General features: G+C 38.8%; 1 long non-coding RNA gene across 4 annotated transcripts in view; it reads right to left on the bottom strand.

The window, feature by feature from the left end:
- Positions 1–663: 663 nt before the first annotated feature.
- LOC111930142 (uncharacterized) overlaps positions 664–22,951 on the bottom strand; it is a 50,960-nt gene continuing 28,672 nt past the window's right edge. Inside the window, exons 3-9 of one of the 4 annotated variants that reach the window (XR_015285902.1) lie at positions 18,362–18,440; positions 16,449–16,545; positions 11,681–11,820; positions 8,012–8,107; positions 7,091–7,219; positions 4,443–4,605; positions 664–3,565 (exon numbers count right to left, since the gene is read on the bottom strand). This is a non-coding gene — a long non-coding RNA (uncharacterized LOC111930142). Of the gene's footprint in view, positions 3,566–3,800; positions 4,606–7,090; positions 7,220–8,011; positions 8,108–8,408; positions 8,520–8,692; positions 8,902–8,978; positions 9,259–11,680; positions 11,821–16,448; positions 16,546–18,361; positions 18,441–22,951 lie in introns of those variants that run through there. The other 3 variants (XR_002865050.2, XR_015285903.1, XR_002865049.2) reach the window with 3 other exon arrangements.

Raw genomic sequence — 22,951 nt, 5'->3', positions numbered from 1 at the left:
CAAGTCCTGAACTGACAGACAAATGGAGATGTTAAACAGCTTCACACTGACCACAAATTCTCACTGCAAAGCCACCACCATCTGCTAAACCCACATTCTTAAGAGCATGACATTTGTCAGAAGCCAGATATCTGGACACTTTTGCATGCTAATTTGGTACATAGCTTTATATTTATGATTATCAGACTTAAATGACAGTTATGCAGACCCTCAAAAGCTTTGGTGTTTGCTTTATTCGGTTAATTTTGGCCACATGTTTGTTCTCACCTTTCTCTCAGCTTGTCAGCACTGGAATCTCTGAATCCACTCCACTTAAAATGTCTGCTTCTTTATATGTACTGCAGACTGTCATCCATCTACACCAGTAAGGGAAAGCAGCCCCTTTTCCCAATGGGAAATGCAACCAGTCTCTGGTAAAAACCAGAGCATTTCCAGACAGGTGAATGCTGGAATGTCAGCATCCAAACTGGCATTACAGACAGAATAAATCAACATTAGCACTACTGTACATTTTATATGAGATGGATGACAAAGGTAAGGATGTCAGAGAAAACTGCAGTACTCTTCCCTCTCCTGGTAAAAAGTTGCTCTTGTGCAGTTTTGCTTTAAATTGTGCCCACATCAGCATACAAGAAACTCCAAAAATCAAACAGTAAAGCACAGTGATAAGCAGGGAATTTTATTTTTTGCTCAGCAGAGATTTATCACTATGAGAGTCTTGTGACTTTGACAAATTTAACAATAATGAGTTGTGTATACGACGTACAACAGCTGACAGAGAGTAATATATTCTATCTGCTGGAGCTGTCCCAGGAGATTGACCTTCAAGGTCTAAAAACTTTCAAATTTCTATGGTTTTTTCTCCTCTCTAATAAAAAAACACTATGAAACAGCTATTTGGCTTATTTTGTGAAGGATGCACTGTGCTGAATAGCTGATATTTGAAGAGAAAACTCAAAATCCATCTAGAAAATTCCAGTTACGCCAAAATGCTGTTTCCTATCTGCATAGATCACTCTCTGTGACCTGCCACTCACGGAGATTGTGAGTTCTTCTAATGAACTACAATCTTCATACTTAAGTGCCTTCTTTAAACCTGACAGGAACATTAAAGATGTCAGAAGGCTTGCACATATGTGTCATCCTGAAAACAGTCCTGGCTGCAGAGGAGTAGGTACAAGGACAAGCAAAAGTACAGGTAAAGATTAATTTCAGGAATACAGAGAATATTTATGGATATAATCTCAGGTAAGGATGAAGTGACTGAGGGCTTTAAATCACTACATGCAAATATTAAATCAGATGAAATAGTTCCTTAGTTGAAGCAACAGACACCCATGAAGAAAAAAAAACCACTTGGAAGGTCACAAAGATGCTCCAAAGGCTGGAGCACCTCTCATGTACAGACAGGCTGAGAGAGATGGGGTTGTTCAGCCTGGAGAAGAGAAGGTTGTGAAGAGATCTCATTACAGCCTTCCATCATCTAAATGGACTTTGTAAAAACACTGCAGAGGGACTTTTACATGGGCAAACAGTGATAGGACAAAGGGAATGGCTTTAAACTAAAAGAGGAGGTATCTAGATTAGATATCCAGAATAAATTCTTCCCTGTGAGGGTGGTGAGGCCCTGGCACAGAGTGTCCAGGGAAGCTGTGGCTGCCCCATCCCTGGAAGTGTCCAAGGCCAGGTTGGATAGGGTTCAAGCCAACCTGTAATAGTGGAAAGTGTCCCTGCCCATGCCAGGGGGTAGCACTGGATGATCTTCAAGATTCTTTCCAACCCAAATAATTCCAGGATTCTTTGATTCTTAAGGTACTTCCAGCCCAACCTATTCTATGCAAAGCCATTCTGTGACTTGGCACCACAGTTATTTTCTAGAAATGTCTAAATCTCTAAAACAATCTTCAAAACAATTCTAAATCTTCTAAATTAATCAATGATTGTTTTAGTTTTTTCTTATTCATTTCTTTCTAAATAGCTTCATTTTGGGAGGTTTGATTTCCACGAAGGAAATTATTATTGTGGAAGACTTGGCCTTTCCCTTTCTGTAAGGATGGACAGGTTCTGAGTGCTACAGATCACTTTTCCTCAGTCACACCCAGAATCCATACACAGTGCAGAAAAGTAATTTTTCTTTTAGGTTATCAAGTCTTTGTTTCAAAACTCTACCATTTTTTGTGAATAAAAGTCTTGTTCCTATATTATGCACTATCCAATACATGGGGTTTTCATTCCACATACAAAGAAACCTCTCAGAAACCTTAATGTTGATCATCACTGTTTTGTAAGGTTTCCCTTTTCTCCAACCTTCCTCATAGAAATAAAGGAAAGCACTTTTGCCCAGCTTGGGAAGATCTGCTTCCTAAGCAAGGCTTGAGCAAGAATAAGATGGGTGCATGTAGATACATGAATAAGATGTCATTAGAAAAATGCTATTTGCATGAGGAAAGGTGTGTTCACATAATGCCATTGCTGAATTAAGGCAAATGTCTCCTTTTCCAAGGATACTTGAACTACATTTCTATCTATTTTTGCCCAGAACAAGGAATTTTATCAGTGGGAATGTTACTGTGTTGCCTGTTCTTGACAAGCATTTATTTCAGGACTTGCTACAGTCCCTCTGTTACACCAGACCAGAGCAGCAAAGAGCTGGTTTAAAGCAGCAGCTCTGCTCACCTAAGTCAGGCCTAGAAAAGTGATGTGATTCAACCTTGCAGTTTGCCATCACCTGCAAAACCTCCAGCCCCCACCAGCAATGAATAAAATATTCCACTACAGCAACACTCAAATAGAAGCTGGCATGGCTCCTTTCAATTACCTTTTTTGAATTATGATCCTCTCTGCCTTTTCTACTTTCAGCTTTTTTGACAGGAAAAAAATGCTTCCATTTACAGGCTTGAAGCCTAGTACTTCCAATTCCCAGGAATAAAAGGCTATTAATTCTGGCAAGGAGAATTTCACTGAGAGAAATCAGGTTTAAACTTTTGAGAGGTGTCAAGTATGTTCAGTCAATTGAGCAATTGAGTTTGCCAGCTACATTCCTGGAAGCTTTGCAACAGAAGGAATGAATCAGGAAAATCAAACTGAGTGTGGTTTAACCCTGACAGTGGCTAAGGCAAAACATGAAAGAAAATGAAAAATAAATCAAATTTAATTGGTAAGGGAATAATATGCATGGCTGTCCTTCAGAAGAAGAATAAATTTGACCAGCTATAATGAAAGTACAAGAAGAAAACATTTTCAGAAAAAGTGGGGAAAATTCTTTCATTTTACTGTCAGGCAGAAAAAGATACATGCTTTCTTCATCACTCTCCTATGACAGAGGAAAGAGTTGCTCAGTGTAACTATGACCATTGAAAGAACACAGCTTTAGTGAGCCAGCATACACTGGCAGAGTCCTGAGTACAGGCAGCAGAGTCCCCAACATCATAGTGGCCTCCAGGATTGGTACCAGTTGCTCAACACATTGCTTCTTCTATCCATCACATCACAATACCAAAATACACTCAGCAAAATCTGCTGTCACATGGTCAGCAAGGGAAGCTGCTCCAGCCCAATAAATATGCTGAGAATGAAGACAATATTTTGTTATGAGATGTGTAGTTAAAGCAGAAACTTTGGTTATAGATTGCCTTCTTGCCCTCTCCCACAACCCCAAAAGCACTGGAAATGCCTCTGAGTATGGAACAGAACTCAAACTATGAGCTCAGGATATAGCAGATTCAGAACAAAGCCCTAATCCTATCAGACAAAGAAACTCTATGCAAAAGGGGAAAAATAAGCATTTCAGAAAACCATTATTAAACAATACCATTTTATATGGACATTTCTATTACAAACTTAATTTAAAAAAAAGGACTTTACAAAGAAAGCAAGTATGTTAACACAGCAGTGAAATTTAGACAGTTTCCATGTTGAAATAGAACTATCACTTATATAAATACACAATATTTTAAATGAAGCAAGAGAAAAAACCCCACTCATCAAAACCTCTTAGTTGATATAAAAACAGTTGGCATAAAAACAGTTGGTTTTTCGTATCACAATTTAATTGCACGATGTTTAAGAGGGTGCTGTAAAAAAGTAGAAATATTTTTCCTGGTTTATTTTTCCTTCCTTCAGAGGTAAAAGGAGGTAAAGTTAAAAAGTGGGGTAGACCTGAGAAAGCTTTCCATTTCCAAAATTAAAAAAAGAAGAATGAACAATATATCCAACATCTTACTTTATGGTGAACAAAGAAAGCTCTTTTGATAATCACACCATATGAATTAAAGTCTTCCTTTAATTTGTGTCCCCTTATTTTTGTTATCTAACCATCCTTGGTTGGAGACATCTTGATTTACTGATTAGCTTAGAATTGTTTCTTCATAGAACTTTTCATCACATAAGCTCTTTGTAAGTTTGTCTCTTGAAAAATGATAAACTGAGCAGAAGTAAATTACCTTTGGGTTCATCTATGTAGAAAGACACATCTTTTTTGTCCTCTTGTTCATCAGCGTGATCATAAGTGATCTGGGGAACAGACAAGGAATTTTCTCCTGGGTTTATTACAGGTGCAGAACCATTCCCACAGCCCAGCTTCCCTTTTCGTCTGTATCATCTGGCCTGTGAGAGTAGGAACAGAATGATCTCAGAAGATGTTGTCAAACATAGACAAGTGCACATGTGAGCTTCACTGTACAGGGAATTCACTTGAGGTCATATGTTTTTATTTAAAGAATGAAACTGAAATTCAGTGAAAGGGCTGCAACCTTTGTTTATGGTTTTAAAGTGTCTGATTCTGAATTATCAACTAAAATCTGTTAAGAATTTGATTCTCAGAAGGCAACTAGGACATTCTGAAAAATCAGGTTGTTAGTAAAATTTCTCAAATTGGGACCAAGACTCTAGGCACTCAAAATTCTAATGACTTCAGCATATATTACCTTGTCTGGAATATTTTTCTAAAGCTTTAATTAAACATAACCATAGACTTTCAGCTATGAACTAGGCCCTAGTGCGACTTCATCAACTGAAGAAAATTTCACCTTTTGCCAAAAAAGGCTAAATTAGGCACAACAGGAGAAGAGAAATCCTTCCTCCTGCTTCCAAACAGTTCTCCTGATTTTAGAAGCCTAAAGACAGTCCAATAAACACAATACAATTGGTACTTAAAAATTAAAAATGAAGGTTTGGAGTCACACAAAGAGCTGCAGGGCCAATATATTCACATATGGAACAAGGCTATTTGATTTAAAGTTAAGCCCATTCTTACTGATGTTGCAGTGTGTTTCTAAGGTATGTTCGGTTATTATCTAAGTTGATGGTTTGGTCCAAATTAGACCCTCTCAACCCACGTTGTCAATCTACCCTGAGTCTCCTGTCCATCTGTCTTAAGCCCATCGCATGCTTGGAATTCCACTTTGGAAATTCCCCTAAACTTCAACCTTGATTAGTCCATGTGACCCAACTTTCCCCCCCTACCTCCCTCATTGGATGATGATTTTGTGAACCCTGCCTTTTACCCTCCCCAAGATATCTCTGATTAGCTGATGCTTTCTACCCTCCCTTTGAACTGCCTCCCTATTTCAGCTGTTGCACACTCACATTTTCTGTCTTTTGCCCCCAAGATTCCCCAGAGCAACAAATCCTCTATTATCCCATGCAAAAGACCTCCCTCTCATCCTTGTCTCCTCAGAGCGCAGACTGACAGCCAAAAAGCTGTAGAGCAAGTGCTCTAGTTGCACCTCAGGTCATCCTGCTCCTGGGGTGTGACCCACTCCTGTCACAGGCCGAAGTGATAGAGCCAGATAAGCTCCGGCGAGATGCGATATACTTTATTATGGTCTACATTCAGATTTTGAAATTCCTTCTGTTCAGCTCAGCAGCAGTTAAACAAATGCATGTTCAGAATTAAATGGGGGTGAAATGGTAGAAATAGATATTTATTGTGGACAGTGGATGCACTGACATGCATCAAAATACTTCTAACATCAAAGACTACAGGCTCTTATAGCAGGAAAAGAAAATAGGAGTCCTCTGGAGAAAAGAATGCTACAACATGCACAGAATTATCAATATATATCTGAGACCTTAAAATAAGAAGTTACAGACAAAGAAAGAACAAGAGAAGAGGATCCTTTGGTAAGATGTGAAAGAACCATTACTATTCTAACATTACTACATACTAATATTCTTAAATGAGGGTTCCCAGGGCACAAGGAGGTTCAGACAAATAATACATTATGGAAGTCCCCCTCACTAAAGAAGACAGAGTGAAAATACGTTTTTTCCCCATCTCTCCAACCATGGATTGCTTGCTGTTCAGCAACATGCATACAGAAGTCTTACTTCAGCTTTACCCCTTTTCTCTCCTGTTTTCTGTCTCCAGCTGTGACAAATCAGGGTCACACTAGCACCAAACCACAGGCTGTTTCATGTGGCATGGGGAATTTTACAGCCCTTTTCCCCTAGGAAACAGGCTCCAGTGGGATGTCACTGCCTAAAGGCAGGCCTTGACCATCATTTGGGAAAGCAGGGTGCCTGAGCTCGACTTGCTGCAGACCTCTGCCCTTCTGGCAAGCTTGGCAATGGCACCACAGAACAGTGTTTGGGCAATTCCACCTTTGTAGACAAACACTGTTGCAGTTTCCTGCACCCATGGCCCAGGAATTTGCCGTAATTTCTGAAGAGATGGAAGCAGCATGGAGTACTTCAGATAAAAGTATCTGCTGTCAACCACATGTTAAATGTGAACATAAATTTTTAAACTGGCTTTTTCCTTCTTCCTGTAACAACTACGCTAAAAAATGAATGCAGAATGAGAAAGTGGCACCATTGCCTTGTGCTTTGAGAAAGTAGGAGACTCCAAAGGGGGTAAAACAATGAAGAGTTGGTACCTGTCTGACCAACAAGGCAAATTTATCTAGAAGATGTTTTTCCCTAAGACTATTTTAAGGAAAACAAAACTAATTGGGCTGTGGCAGGAGGAAAATGAACATATTTCATTTCAGGTGCCCAAACTTCTCAGGCACTTCACGAGGCTTTTGGCAAGTTAATTATAATTTAAAGTGAAAAGCAAGCAGAGAGCCAGCCCTGCCAGTTCTGTCACCTGTTTTCTCAGACCAGGACTAGATGGCGCTGGAGACTTTTTGGGATTTTGCATGGGAGCTGTCACATAGATCTTCCAGGTGGCTGTGGAGGTGCAGGATTTCTCTGCTACATAGCAGCGCCACAGGATCTGTAAAGAAACCCAAAGAGCCTCAGTGCAGGAGCCGTCACTGGGTTCCTGCACGGCAAATTTTGCAGCAAATCCAACTGACAACAAACCCCTCAGTCCAGGTGAACACCATTCCTAGTAAAATACAGCCATGGTGGATGCAATTTGCATCAGGAGATGCACATGCATCACACAGAGATATTCAGTGTGCTCTTGGAGTGCTCCCTCCATGAACTGGAATCACACTCTGCCCACAGCAAAAGAAAAAAAGCCCCAAGTAAATCAAACTCAACCATCATAAAAGTGAATCCCCCACTGAATGCTGTGTTTTCTTTTTTCTGCACTGTGGCACACTGAATGTTTGTGCACTGTGCTATTTAATTCTTTATATCATCACATGGAATGTTATGCTAGGAGATTTTTCTAAAAACAGGTGTGTGTTTTTATGTATTTGTACACACATCCATCTCAGGATTTGGCAGATGTGCAGGACCTATAGAATATGAAAAGGAAGTTATTAATTAAATATTATAAGGAAGATTTTTATTTTATTGGGTATTTCACTACATATACTCACTGCATCCAGTTAGTGTCATTATGCCTGTGACTATCAGGTATAGTGCAGCTTCCAGAAAGGGAAAGGCAATTATCTCATTTTCTCTACTTGCTGATGTGGATCAAAATGACAAAGTGGTTAAACACAAGATCTATAATAAATTTAAGAATAGTGATTCTCAATACTTGAACTTCCTGGCCACACTCCCTCTCTAATAAACTCTGAGGTATTTTAGTATTCTACTGTTATGGCCTTACCTGAATTAGGGAAACTGCAGCTGGGATTTGTCTATTGAAATGCTTCTGACATTGTTTCTGCTGTACTTTCAGGGCAAAACCAGACCCCAGAATGCCCTAAACATAGCAAAATTACTAGTCAGATGTGTATGTAGCATCACATACCTAAATGAAATACTTTACACCTGGAATAAACAGACATTTAATAAAAGACTTTATAAAATAAATTTTTAAATGTCTAAACTGTCAGAGTTCTATTTATTCCAACAGATAAATCTGAAATTGAGCAGATCAGCAGTGGAATTGTGTAACTTCAATAAACAACATGTGTTTCTTGCTGTGATCCACAGGTTACAGGAGCCAGAGGCATTCACAGAGGTGGACACGCCTTTAATGAAGATATTCAAGTTCTACTTACAGCTGGCAGGGCAAAGAAGGAGATGGCAAATACTGAGAACCAGGAAGCTATTGTCTTCCCAATTCATGTCTGGGGAACTTTGTCTCCATAGCCAATTGTTGTGACTGTTACCTACACCAGGAACAAATACCTAATTTAGTGCTTTTTTCTCCAAAAAAGCATGAGAAAAAAGAATGAAAGGGAAAAGTAATTAGTGAAGTATCAGGAGACAGGCGTGAATCAACAGTATGGATTTAGGGATAAGGAAACCTGTGCTGACAGGAGTAAAAAGGGACAGAACTAACCCATGCCAGATGAATCCTCATGGCAAGAAAGGAACACAGAACCATTCCAGGATGTGTTATCTCCCAGAGTCAACCTGCCAGTAGAGGTAGACCTGTGCTTAGCTTTCTTCCTCCCCTCCAAACACAGGACCTGGCCACTCAGAATTGTGTTTAAGCCATAAGTTGCTTAAACTTGGATCTGATAATTGCTTATCAGGGCCAGGTACTCCCTAAGGGAGAAGGGGCCCACAGTTAAGGGAGACAACAGAGCCAGCAGGGCAGTATCTCTTCAGTCAGGACTCAATACCTTTCAAGCGAAACAGAAGCAGAAAGTGCAGACAGGTACACCCGAGAGTCTGGATTACAATACAGCAGCACACTAAGGCAGGTCTGACAGCAAGCACAGGGCAGGATCAGGATCAAATAGTTAGCATGCAAGTCCACACGGAGGAGACAATAGCAGGGCATCATCCCATGCCTAGAAATCAGGATTAAGGGAGTCAATAACTAAACACAGCTGCAGCTGAGCTACAGACAAACTCTCCTGTGCTGTAATATTGGCCCTGGGTGTGTCTGGAGCATCACCAGTGGGGTCATGCTGGTTGGAGTCATTAGGCCAATTACCATCCTCAGGTCTGGGATCTGTAGGGACTTGGCTCTACACAGACTTGCTGTGGAGGTGGCAGGCCAGCCCTGAAAAGCCCAGAGGCAGGAGGACCTGAGTGGGACAGAGGTTTAGTGCTATTCCTTAAGAGTCCCAGCAGGATGAAAGAGAAATCATTATGACCCAGAGGTCAGGATGGACCTGGTGCAGGGGAAAAGAGGGTCCAGGTGAAGGCTGGTCCATCAGAAAGCTTTGTGATATAATAAGGAGCCCCTGCTGCTCAATGGAAGGGGATAATTAGCTGATCCCAAAGCAGGAAACCACAGCAAGCCACAGGAATCACACCTGACAGGGGCCTCAGCACCATGGTCACAGCAGTATAAGACTCAGATCATGGGCTAAAACAGAGACCCTGGGCCATGGGGATGTTGGGTTTTCGGCATCCTCAGAGCTCTGATGCTGCCATGAAATGGTGTGAGAAACATGGCTTGGAGCACTGAGAAGTGAAAAGGTTCTGGTGAGGAACAGAAGAGCTCTGTCATCAATACTAACCACTTGGGAGAACTGTAAATAGAAAAAATGTGCTTTTATTTGGATGTACTAGCCCCAAACCTAGTCCCCCTCCCTTCCCTTTGCCTTGAATGGTAGCAGAAACACAGTCAAAACAGACTTAAAAGAATATGTAAATTTACACTGACTACAAAGAGGCTGCCTTCTATGGAAAAATTTGTTGACAAATGCTTAGATGTTATGCAAAAATAGTCTTCTCAGAAGAAACTATCAAGCAATAAAGGCATGGGAAGAATATGTTTCCTGCTACTGTCAGAGCTGGAAGAAAGATTTGCAGGGAAAAATTACCAACTACTACCAAACTTAGTTTTTCCAAGTTCCAAAAATATAGTTATATTTGTTGTATTTATTCATCTTGAAATGCAGTATGTGTTTCTGGGCAGTGGAGGAAGATAAAGCTCTGTTTCTTTAACAGCACTTCAGCTCCTCAGTGTACCCAGATGACCCTTCAAAGTCTGATTTTTCCTTCTTTTTCCTCTCTTTTTTCTTATGAAATGCTTCTTGGTTTTTTGGGGGTGGTTTGGTTTTTTCCCTAAGTTCTCTAGCACCCAGGACTTAAAACCAAACTGCAGTAATGCTGAGCTGCCTTAGTGTTACTATGGAAGACAGCATGAGAGCTGTTATCACAGAAGAGATGAATTTTCCATCTCCACAGCAGGCACTTTGGTAGACTTCTGCAGGTGCCTGAACATGTCTCAAAAGTTTTTTGCTGTCTACTTTAAGAGGGTTCCTTGTTGCTGATCTAATTAGCACATTGAATATATGGAAAGGTATTATAAATAAAGTAATTCTCTGGTGTTCTTGATCACAGCAGAATTTTTTTTTTCTACTTGTATTTCCCAAAGTTATCAGTATTTCTGAGCAGAGAATGTTGGAAAATGTTAGTTTTATCTTTCAATTATACCCTGATTTTCTTTTAAAATGCAGCACAATCTGTACTTCCAAGACACTCATTATATTCTTCCACTAGCTACAGGTTACTTCACATCTATAACCATGAGGTTTCATATTCCTAAAATTTTATCCCATGCCCAATGAGGACTTTAATAAGTTGTAGCTCTATGGGTTGGTTTCATTGCTTCCCAGCACCTTAGATCATCAGGTCCACCTGGCCATTGAGTGGATTTTTCTTTTTTCACTAGATTCTTCTGGGTTTGTACTGTTTAGCACAGTCATAGGTGATACTCTGCAGATTAAATGAATACTTGACAACCTAGTGACAGGAATTTAATGTTTAAAATATTTTTATAGTGAACTACTTACACAGTGGTGACTCAGGCTACATGTAATATAGTCTATAATTCTGTATACTTCATTGAAGTAGAGACTTATGCAGCATCTAAGTTAAAGATAAAAACCAATAAACAGGAACCTATAACCTGATCTGACCTGATCAAGATCTGAATTATTACTGAAAAAGTGAGTTTTACTCAAAAAAGATAAAAAAAATATAAAGTCATTAACCCAACTTTCACATATGGAACATGTTTTTGAGTTAGGCACTTTTCACAGACAACTATGTAGAGTTTGAAGGAAGTGATATAGGTTTTGAAGGGGATTTTTAATCTTTTTGAGATGCGGACTTTTCATATATGTAAGCATTCAGTGTTCTTTGCTAAGAACTTTCTAACTTGCTTTCGCAATAAAATTTAATAACCCAATAACTTAATTGTATTTCTTATAATCTTTCTTGTATCCATCTGAAGAGGTTGTCAGCTTCCCTATAGAAATACATTCTGCAAAGAAAGAAATGCCAGATTTTTCTGAAAAGATCATAACTTGAGCAGAAAACCTTGGGCCCTGTTTGCACACACATTTTGTTGGTGAGGACTTACCACACCCCACCAAAGGGCATCAGCATAGCTGGAGAAACTTGTCTTTCCATCTTCATCAACTGCATCCTTCTCAGCAAGATAAACAAATTAGGATGAAAAAATTAATCCAAGAATCCAATGTACAATGTGGTTATGAGTTCCTGTTAAAAGAGAAAGCAAATAAGCATATGAAGTTTTCATCCTATATATATGTATTATATATATTCTACCATTGTAAAACATTCCAAATATCTGTGGGGTTTTTTGCATCACAGTAGAAAAATTAATATGTTATATTTCAAGTATAAAATTTGCCTCCAGTAAAACAGCTAAAACATTAGCTTGAATTTTATTCATACCAGACTAAATTGTTCAAGAAGCCATAATTTTGGGCTTGGTCCTTGGGGTAGCTGAATGTAGAATGGGACATCTCTCCTAATTATGGAATAGGAATCATTCCACTTGACTGTCTACTCAAAATACTAACTGTCTAAACATTTTTAAAGTAGGAAAGTAGCTTTAAAAATACCCTTTCCGAACAGTACACTGAGAAACAACATCCATGTCTTGTGATTATGGCCATGTCTGAACAGTGAACCTGAGTATCTGATGTTTAGACTGCTTAAGACTGAAGAGTGATACCTCAACAGTTTCATGTTAAGATAAAATCTTAAGATAAAATATGCTAGATAGATGTCAGGTTTTCAATTCTAAAGAACAAGACTAGGACACACTTCTGTCAGGGCATGATACAGTCCTTGTGAATATACTATTTTCTCTAAATATTTTTGGGCAGGAAAGTTGTGTCAGACATGTTGTGACTTAAGGTACATAATTCTCACAGTCTGGAGGAAAAGAACAAAGTGCTTGTGCATTTAAACAAGCCAAAATGTGTGGTGTCATGGATGCAAAACCATGTAAAGCTTTTAAAAGCAGTGCAAATGAGATATCCAGCTACCCCTCAGGGAAATCCAGTACCTAGTTATGAGGAAAAACTGCTCATTCTAATTACTTAAAGCTTACATGCATTATTCCTTTATTTTCTTTGCACAAATGTGGCCATCTTTATCATGAAACAGTGTTGTGTTACATCTTCAGTGATGTCTTCCTTAAGTTCTTGATAGTCATTTCTCTCTCCTTGGATCCCAGACAATAAGGGAATTAAAACACTGCCATATGATACATTTAAAATTAAAACCTGATTAGGAAGGATTGCCCCTACTTTTAAAGTATGTCAGGTTTTCACAGATTTTCTGTAATGCTCTACCCATGTTTCTTGAACTGTTTGTAAGGGAAGATTCAATTTTATTATCAAATGTCCCTCATTCCTTGTAAGGGCTTTCTGGGGAAAGGTAGACCTCGTATCAAGTACTGACATTCAGCAGCAGGAAATATAAATATTCTTCCTTCTCCTAAAGCACTAATTAAAATCTGGACTCAGGAAACCTGTAAGTATTCTTGGCACAAAGAAAAATGTGTGTTTTTCCTCAAATCATTAATGATGACATAAAAAATGAATTCTGGTAGTATTTCATCTTGCCCATGGTCAAATCTTTTAATTTAAGCCTTAACTTTTTGCAGGCCTGTTTGCTAAACAAGGCAGATGAAAAAGGAAATAAACCCTGGGGTTTCAGTAGTTTCTCTGCTGGTCACTTTTATTTTCTCACATTTATCTCATCTTAGTGGAGCACTGTGTACTTATAGATACGACTTGCTTTGAAAAGCTTCTTATGTTAATATACAGAATTGACTGGATGTTAATTGGAATAATTCTGGTTTAAGTGCTGGCTTTTTGGGAAGCAGGCAGGAAAATAGCAGTCTTATGAAATCCTTTTAAAGTGGCTGAAATATCAACAGAACTAACGAGTTTTTTTTCACCACTGATACCTCTCAGCTCCAGCACTATTCATGTAAAGACAGAATTATTTTTAAGTAAAGGCCAGGTGAAAATGAAACTGCTTTGGACTTACTCTAAATGTCACCAACCCATGTTTCATGCGTATAGGAACTGCCAATAGTCAAATAAGAGATTTTTAGGCTTCAGGCATTAGCTTGAGGCTGTGTGAAACTAAGTCACACAAGGTTCTCACTCTGGCCTAGGAAATCATAAGGAGGAATCCAAACAGTCCTTAGAGAAGGAAAGCAACCTTTGCAGGTGTTGTTTGTCACCTTGTTGTTTTCTTGAAAGAAATGGTCAAGGGGTGGTGTTCCTAAATGTCCAATGATGATGATGTGTTAGTTTAATAACCAATGAAAGTTTCACCTTCTATCACCTTCTCGGAACTGTCTATAAAAGAATATCTGGAAGAATAAAACTGGCTCTCTTGTGCAACCAAGCCAGAGAGTCTGTGTCGTTACTTTCGCTGTTCCTAATATAGTGCAACACACATGTATAGAGAGACTATATTTAATTATTAAGAACAATGGCAGCAATCTCATGCACACTTTAAGGGAGAGTCAGAAGCTTTTTAAATAACACATACTTCATGAGACTTGATCACAACACAAGGAGTATTCTGGAGGCATAAGGCCTTAAACTACATATTTATGTTTGTTTTATTAGATAAGAGCTTAAGAATAGAGAGTGCTGCCTAAAACAAATGGCTCTTTGCAGCAGGGACTTTCAAATACACACAGGGGAAACAGCAAGAACAAGAAACACACCAAAGTAAATTTGAATATTGAGAGAGTTGAGTCAGTACATTTTTTAGACTCAGCTGTATCTCCATTTTCAGTTAAAATAAAGACCACACAATACAAAGTTCACAACTTGGAAAAAATATGAGAATCCCTCCTCTCCTAGGAGCAGTGGAAGAGCAAGGTGAGGAAGGAGTAAAACCAACCTAGAGGCTCACAAGCTGGAGTTTGAGTGGCTAACTTGGTTTTTCAGCAAGCTGCAGGATTTCTCCATGGCTTTCCACCACCACATATGAGATTGACTCATGTTTTGTTGCCTTTGGTAAGAAATGCTGGTATATAAGCTCAACCTGATGAAAATAGAAGAGCATCCCAGCCAAACAGGGCCTGAGTAAGCTAATTGAGCTATATGTAAAATTTTAAAACATATGGAAATTGTTGGTGACAACTTTACTAAGCTCTTCTGGGTCCAGGGAGGTACATGTGCTTGCTATTTTCACAGGGCACAAAGATGTGAATTTATTTTCTCACATTGCTAAAAGGATTAGGGACCCATTTTTTATGTAAGAGTATCAAACACAAAGAAAACCAAAAATAGATGAAGACTTTGTACTCTGCCTGTGAAGAAAAAGCAGCTGAGGTGTTTTTGTTTTGATTTTTATTTTTAAACAAAAATTTCTTTCAGAGGCTGGACAAGAATAAAGGTTCCATTTTTCCTTCTGTTTGGTACCTTGTTAGGGTTTCAGCTACACTTGTCCAATGTCAATACAGGACTGTGTGCTTGGTATTTTTTTCTAAATGTGTGAGTGGGTGATCTACTGGGGTAAGTACTACAGATGTGTGGAGTTTTATTTATCACCATAATCACTTCTTTGGATAAACACAACTTCGGGTGCATCTACTAATAAATTCACTTCTCCAAGGATTTTTTTTTCCTTTTAAGCCATTGAACTTTCTTATGTTTGTGATACATAAGATTGAAGTGTTGTATTTTGGAGATAATATTTCCTGATTCTTGACTAAAAAACTCTGAACACAGGAAAAATGTTCTCAAACAGCTCTGCCAGTAAGGGTAGCAAATGTTGAAAAAGTTATTTGGATATCAGCTCTGTCCTAGCAAGATACCCAGGAAATGTAAGCATAATAAATGAAGACCACACAGACTTGGAGCATTAAAAGCTATCCTGTTGTACAGTATGAAAGGAGGCTTTATCCCACAGCACTTTGGTGTGCATCACTTCTGCACAGCCATCATGACATAGAAGTTCTCACTGTTCTCACTAGGGGAAAAATAAAATAAAATAAAAAATCTCCACATATTTGTCAATATGTGAAGAACAAATCTACACTCATAAGAACAGGTTAACCACCACAAGTGGGATGTGGAGATTAATAGCAGAGTATCAGCCCTCCACAATGTGGCATGAAATGCAAAACTTAAAGGCTATTAAGTTTCTATTATATTGATAACACTAGTAATAAAGAGATTCCATGAAGGCTCAAAAAGAAGCCTTCAATTAGAAATATATTAAAGTCTGCAAAAAAACTTTTAAACTCTTCCTGCTTAAAGAGCTTTCATACTGAAAATTGTTTCAAAGTTTTAGCAGACATGTACCTATTTATAGCCAGGTGTGCCCCTATGACTACACCCTTAATGTAATTTTTCTTACACAGCATCGTAACATAGTTTATATTTTTTTATTTAGAGAATTAATTTGAAAGCTCTGTATTCAAGAAGAACAAAACAGAAATATTTAAATAATTGACTTCTAGCATGATTTTTCCACTCTTGTTTGGTTTTCTACAGGAAAACCAAGCTAGGAGCGCTTCCTCTGCAGAGATAGTGGGGAGAACTTGCAATATGAAAGGCAGTCCACAAAACTGCATTTAAGAAATTGCATTGAGGGATAACATCAAAGAGTACAACAGTTAACTAATAAACCCAAACACTGGTGTTTATACCCTATTAGCCACTGCCCTGAATAGAAAAGAATAGCTTCCCCTTTTAAAAGGTGAAAGAAACACATGATAGACTTTTAAAGTATTTTTTTTCTTGCAATGTAACAGTTCATTTAAACCAGACCATGATTTGAAGCCCACAGGAGAATTTACTGAAATAAAAAGATGAAGGGCATGTCTAAAGGCTGGGTACCTGTCAACAGATGAAAACCACTGACCCCAGGAGTCTCCAGGTGCCTCCCTGGCGGTCAACATGAAGCATCCAAAGGATCTGGAGGAAACGGATCCCCCTGTAAAGAAAGCAAAGTATCAAAACAAATACAATAAATACATAAAAATGCTTGAGGACAATACTGCCTTATCCACATACAACTGATTATGTCCACTAACACACTGCCATGTTCAAGAACTGTGATATCACTGCCCCTGCCTGGGGTGGTATCTCAGGCTTGAGGCATCTCTGTATTTAGATCACATTTCATTATAGTCAAGTTTATTCAGAAATACTGACTATGAAAACAATTATTTAATGGGAAAAAAAGCAATATCAGAGGAAACCTGTATAGTTTATATGATTCCAATCTTTAAATGCCTCCTTTCCAAGGAAAACCAATGCTTCAGGCTATGCTAACATAAATATGAGCAAACTTTTTTCTCTATTTGCAAATGCAGAATATGAATCAAACATAGCATTACTGAAATCCTTGTTCTGTGAGTTATTGAAATCTATCTGAAATAACTGGAAAAAGATAGAGTCCTATGTGTTTTTAGGAGAATAACTAAATCAATCATAAGCTCCAAACATTTTCAACTAAATAAAAATAATTATCAACATAATTCTTCAGCATCATTTTATTCCATAAAAATATTTAATTGAGTCACTCTTTTGACAATGGATTTTGTTTGCCTATAGTCATCTTACTGTCTTATCCCTGAAACAAACCAGAGAAGAGCAAGAAAAGATGAACGCTGAATTCATCAACCTGAAAAATTTGTCACTAGAGGTGTTTTTGGCTCTTGTTAGCAATCTTCAAGATTTTTTTGTGGGTGTAGGTTTTGATTTTTAATTCAAACTTGCCTGATCCTGCTGGCGTTTCAGTGGAGCAATGATAACACTGCAGGGATGTGGGTTAAGGTTCTGTGTCAGACAGCATTCTGAGGTGTAAGACAGTGACTCTGGACTTACTACTGGGAAAGGCTGCACTGAGCCCAAAACCCATTGGGCTCACATATAAAGGCCTTTTCATTGAAGTCCTTCCTATGCTTCTAGTTAAATTTAAAAAAAGCACAACCCTTGGAATTTTCACATGCACCTTCCTCTTTTCCTATGGGAGCCAATATTCCTTCTGCCTGGATGGAGTCTTTACCAGGTAAGGATGAATGTTACACATTAAGAGTTACCTTAAAACATTCTGTACATTTAGTCCCCCCAGTGCTCACCTACAGAGCTAGACAGTTTAGACAGCCTGGACATTCCCACTTCCCAGTGATTCCACCCCACTGGGAAGCAGAGGCTTGTGACAGAACATGCAGCACATCTTGGAATGGGCTAGGAGTGGGAAGTACACCTACTGCTTATCATTCTTTTCTTCTGTTTACCCACTTCACCTCCCAAAACAAGCCTGCAGTACTGGATGCAAGCTGAACAAACACTGTGGACATCAAATGTTTCTGGTTGATGTACAGTGTGAGTTACTTGTGCCAAGCAAATCCACCAAAGCATAATTACTCTTTAAACAAAATAATTACTCATACTCAAAAAGCACTGAGTTAAGTGATGTCTGGATTACTTCTTAAATAAACCCATATTCTGTAATTCCCTCTTGTCTCAGAGACAGTTGTTTGATGTATTAAGTAGGACACATTTTGTTTTTTCTACTTGGCTTCGGCATTCCCACCATTTTTCATTTGCTCTGTTCCTGCATTTCATTTCCCAACCAGTCACCAGGCAGAGCAGCATCCATCCTTTACTGCCCAGTGCTTCAATAGAGTAACTTTCCCTGTGGTAGGAAAATCAGACATGCAGCTAAACTGGGAATTAGGCAATCAGATACACGTCTAATAACGTCTGTGGTAGTGAAGAGCTGCAGTGACAGGAGAACATACCTTATTGCAGAGGTGGCAAACACCTGTCCATTAGATCCTATGCTCAGAACAATAATTGAGGCTATAACCACAATCAGATCTGTTAAAAAACAAACAAATAAATAAATATACAAACAATCAAAAGAAGAAAGAATGTATTGGGGTTTTTTTGTTTCCTTTTTTAATCTCAGCACTGAAAAACACAACAAATACAGACTAAGGAAAACACTTCAAAAAAAATAAATTGTTAGCTGAATTTGGTGGGCATGTTAAGTCTATGTAATAGTTTCACATCAAAACCCCAGTGGCTACAGTTTCTTCCAGGATTAATTCAATGACAGAAGTTTCAAAGAGCCCGATGGATCAGGCAGTTTGCCACAAAAAAATGCAAAGGTGTTGTGACGTGCCTCGGGAAGGCAAAGAGTAACTTTCAGATAACCATTGTCCCACCCCAAACCCCTTGTGAAAGGCGGCCCAGGGCTTCTGATTGGGTTTGAGTCCCTGGGGGGGTTCTCCCTTGTTGTGTTTCTACTGGTCCCTGACCCTGAACTCCACCCTCAAAGGTGGAGACCCTCAAGAGTTCTATCCCTTAAAAACCACTGCTCGGCCTCTTTTTGGGGCTCTCTGTTCTGGATCTGAGTTTGTTCCCATGCTGAATAAATGGTTTTGTGAACAGGAGGCCGTCTCGTTGTATTACACGCTGGTCCCCAGAACCCTGCGACTTCACTGGACGCGACCCTGAGGTTGTGGACTACAACACAAAGGCATTTGTGCACCCTAGAAATGAATCCGTATTTTGGCTCAAGGCTTCTAATCCAAGAGGAAATGCAAGGGTTTGCATCATGCAATAATGAAATCCATTAAGTATCATGCATCATACACACATACACTTCCTTTGAAAGTTGTATCAAAGCTGTAAAGCCAAGCTTTCAAAGCTAAGGGAACTGTCAAAACAAAGGCTGGCTAAAAAAAAATCTGAATTGTTAGTTTACTTTGTGATACTGTCTTTATTTGTATGAAAATATAATTGTTTCCAGAGTTCCTTTTTTTTTGTTTGCTTCCACAACTCTGCCATTTACAGAGTTCCAGCTTTATACAATGCAAATGATAGACTGAGTTCACAGTGCCAGCATCCCTTACTGCCCCTCATCCCAGTTCATTTCTTTTTATTATTGAACCTTGCTGTAACATTATCCTGAGAAGACATTATTTTAATTTCCTCACAGGCATTTCTCTGAAAAACCTCTTTAGAGCATCTAAATGCTTCCCTTTCAAATTCTAGCAAAAAAATAAAGGGTAGTATTATAAATGAGTAGCAAATGGAGACAGAATCAGGAAAAGTTTTGGTAAACTTTCCTTTTCCATTTTGAAACAGGCAGTACTTTATTCTTCAGACATTTAACATTATATAGCACTTCAAAATACCAGCCCTGATGGCTTCACTTCCAGCTGTGAGGGCTCAGAACCTCTGCAACCCAACTTCAAAGTCTTCCCTTGGACATTCAGAAAATGAGGCCCACTTACGAAAACTGATTTAACCAACTTTCCATGGGATGCCTGGGCAAGAGGCAGGATGGGATCCAACCTGAGCAGCAACGACAGTTTCCTTCAGCAAAGTTAACTTGTTTTTACCTCTCCCTTTTAATGTTCTCCTGCCTCACTCACAACCATGTAGTTGCTGCAACAAATATTGCAAAAGTTCTACAAGCAATAGCATCCTTCACTCTCCGAGTTAAATTAATTTCTGGTATCAATCTGATTTTTGCTGTAAAAGCTGGATTACTCCTCAAGGGAAAGCACACAGTCAGTTTAAAGATTTTACTACAGTAACTGTTCGTGAATGGAAATGACAATGACAATGACAATGACAATGAAAATGAAAATGAAAATGAAAATGAAAATGAAAATGAAAATGAAAATGAAAATGAAAATGAATAAAGGGAGGGATGAGGCTACAGAAAGAGCTTCCATTTGAAATTCCATTTGAATGCCTGACTACAAAGTTTTTATGCTGTTCCTTTATCATGTATGTGTGTGAACATATATCTGTAAACTTTGGAATTTAGGGTGGGTTTTCTTCCCATCACAACACAAATCTTTGCCCTTAGCAAATGATGCATCATGTCTTTACTTAATTATCAGACATACACATATCCATCTGATGACAGGCACTAAAGGTGGAAAAAACTGATGCTTAGAAAATTAGTTCAACCAAGTAGTGAAAGAGATTTCTTCATTTGTACTTTCTACTTTTCTGAAAGTGTTCTTCATGGTAGAGATATTTCTCTTTCTTTTTTTCTCTCCAAACCTGTTTTTCTATCTCTGCTTCTCTTCTGTTCCTAGTTTTCATCTGTTTCCAGTCCATAGACTTCCTTTATTAATCCCAATTTACTGATCCAAACAGCCTTATTTTACAGCCTAGGTCTCCAGCATGTCCTGCCCTTTCACTGCCACCTTTCAATCCCATATATTTCCAGCCCCTGCTGATTTCCCTTCAAGCTCCTGAAGCTTGTCAGTCTTTTTAAGCGTTCCTCTCCCAGACCTTTGTATCAGAATCCAGCTCCTGTCTTTTTACTGAGCCTGTGTGTCCCAGAACATTTCTTACACCTCAGCCTGGAATTTTCCATGTTGAACTTTCTAAGAACTAATTCAAATTATAGAGGGAATGAAACATTTCTTACACCTCAGCCTGGAATTTTCCATGTTGAACTTTCTAAGAACTAATTCAAATTATAGAGGGAATGAAAACCCATAGAACAAATCTCACTGCTGTCAAAGAAATTTTAGGGGATTTTTTTCTGATTTTAAAATAGACCTTTGTATTAATGAAGAAATAAAATGAATACATGTTTTACTTTCTGTTCTAATCCTTTAATTTCTTTTTCCAGTGTTTTTTATTCATGTTGATTTGAAAATGACAGGATGAGTCAGCAGGACTTGATCATTCACAGCAAAGGTATTTTCCAAGTTTAGCTTGTTCTGTCAGTGCAGACACTGTTCCATCTGCATTTGATGGGGAAAAGCAAACCTTGACTTCCAATGTATTGTTTTCAGTGCAGACACTGTTCCATCTGCATTTGATGGGGAAAAGCAAAACTTGAATTCCAATGTATTGTTTTCCTAGGGGAATTTCAAAGGTTAAAAAAAAGTACAGATACCTGTGATTGCACAACCAGCTGTAGCCATTCTTAGCTTTTCTTAACAAAAGCCACAGTATCTTCCTCAAGGGCTCCAATACAAACATGAATATTTGCAGTGGCAAAGTACCATACCAGCATAGTGAACCCCTTGAAACCACATTTCAATGAACCTATCAATCTAATATACCCACCTAAGAAGCACTTATTAATTGAGAAAAAAATCAAGAACAAAATGAGGAGTAATAATGATCCCTTACAGGCCTCATAGTCACATCACAAAACTAGACCAGCTCTAGAAGCAGACAAAGAATTTGTTTGTACCCAAGGAAGGATTTTGTGTTCAAAATCTTGTCAATTTCCTGCAGTTACCCAAGATTTAGTCATTTCTTCACTTTACAGTCCTGCCTTTCTAAGCCTGATGTCTGCCTTAGCCATATTTTAATGTCTTTAATGATTTAATATTTTAATATTTTGTCAGTTCTAGCAATGTAAAAGAAGAGAAATAACAAAGCTGATAAATGCTTGAGGGATAGACATAGCTCAGAACTGCAATAAGGCCCCTGCAGAAGTTGACATTTTTATTTACAACAAGCAGGAGGGTTGCAAAAGAATTTAAAACTTAGCAATGGTGGATATTGGCTTCCTGGCAAACCAGATCCTTCCCTGGAAGTCAACGTATTTACTCCTGCAGCCTGCAGACCACAGCCGGACCAGATACTCAGCACCAAAAAACACCACCAGAACTATTTCCTAGCCGAGTGAAAAGAAGAAGAGATCAGAGTTGAGTTTTTTCATTAAAAGCACAGTTTGTACATCTAATTTATTCATAGGACTAATACAAATGAGTAGAGATGCATTAAAACGATTTTGCCTAATCTGTCCACTTTTTGTATGAATATGCCAGGCAGAAAATAAAAGGGAGAGATAATCAGTTCCTGAATGTGATTTGAATGAATAAACAGATGGTTTAAGCTCCATTCCATCAGTATATCATAGGGAAAAACACAACATTATTCTTCTTTTATTTTGACACTTCTTGCTCTCCAGGCCTTTCCCCACCTTAGTTGCCCTCCTCTGGACACATTCTCACATTCTGATGTCCTTCCTCTATTGAGACACCCAAAACTACCCCCAGGACTCGAGGTGGGGCTGCACCGGTGCAGAGCAGGGTGGGGCAATGCCCTCCCTCCGTCCCTGTGCACCCCAGGACACAGGTGACCCCTCTGACTGCCAGGGCACTCTGGTGACTGACGCTGAACTTGCATCAAAACTCTCATATCTCTCTGTGCAAGGCTGCTCTCCAGCCTCTTGTTCCACAGTTTGTATGTATAACCAGGACAGGCTCATCTTAGGGGGAGAGTAAAGTTCTTGCTTTTGCACATTTTTATATAGTTGGTGATTGCCAGCTCTCTGGTCTATCCAGATCTCTCAGTGAGTCCTCTTTACCCTGGAGGAGTTCACAGCTCTCCCC

Source organism: Cyanistes caeruleus, chromosome 4, assembly GCF_971803275.1.
Source record: "Cyanistes caeruleus chromosome 4, bCyaCae1.hap1.1, whole genome shotgun sequence".
In the NCBI taxonomy this organism is placed as follows: domain Eukaryota; kingdom Metazoa; phylum Chordata; class Aves; order Passeriformes; family Paridae; genus Cyanistes; species Cyanistes caeruleus.
The sequence above is the reverse complement of the archived record's forward strand: the minus strand, read 5'-3'. Positions and strand labels throughout refer to the sequence as shown.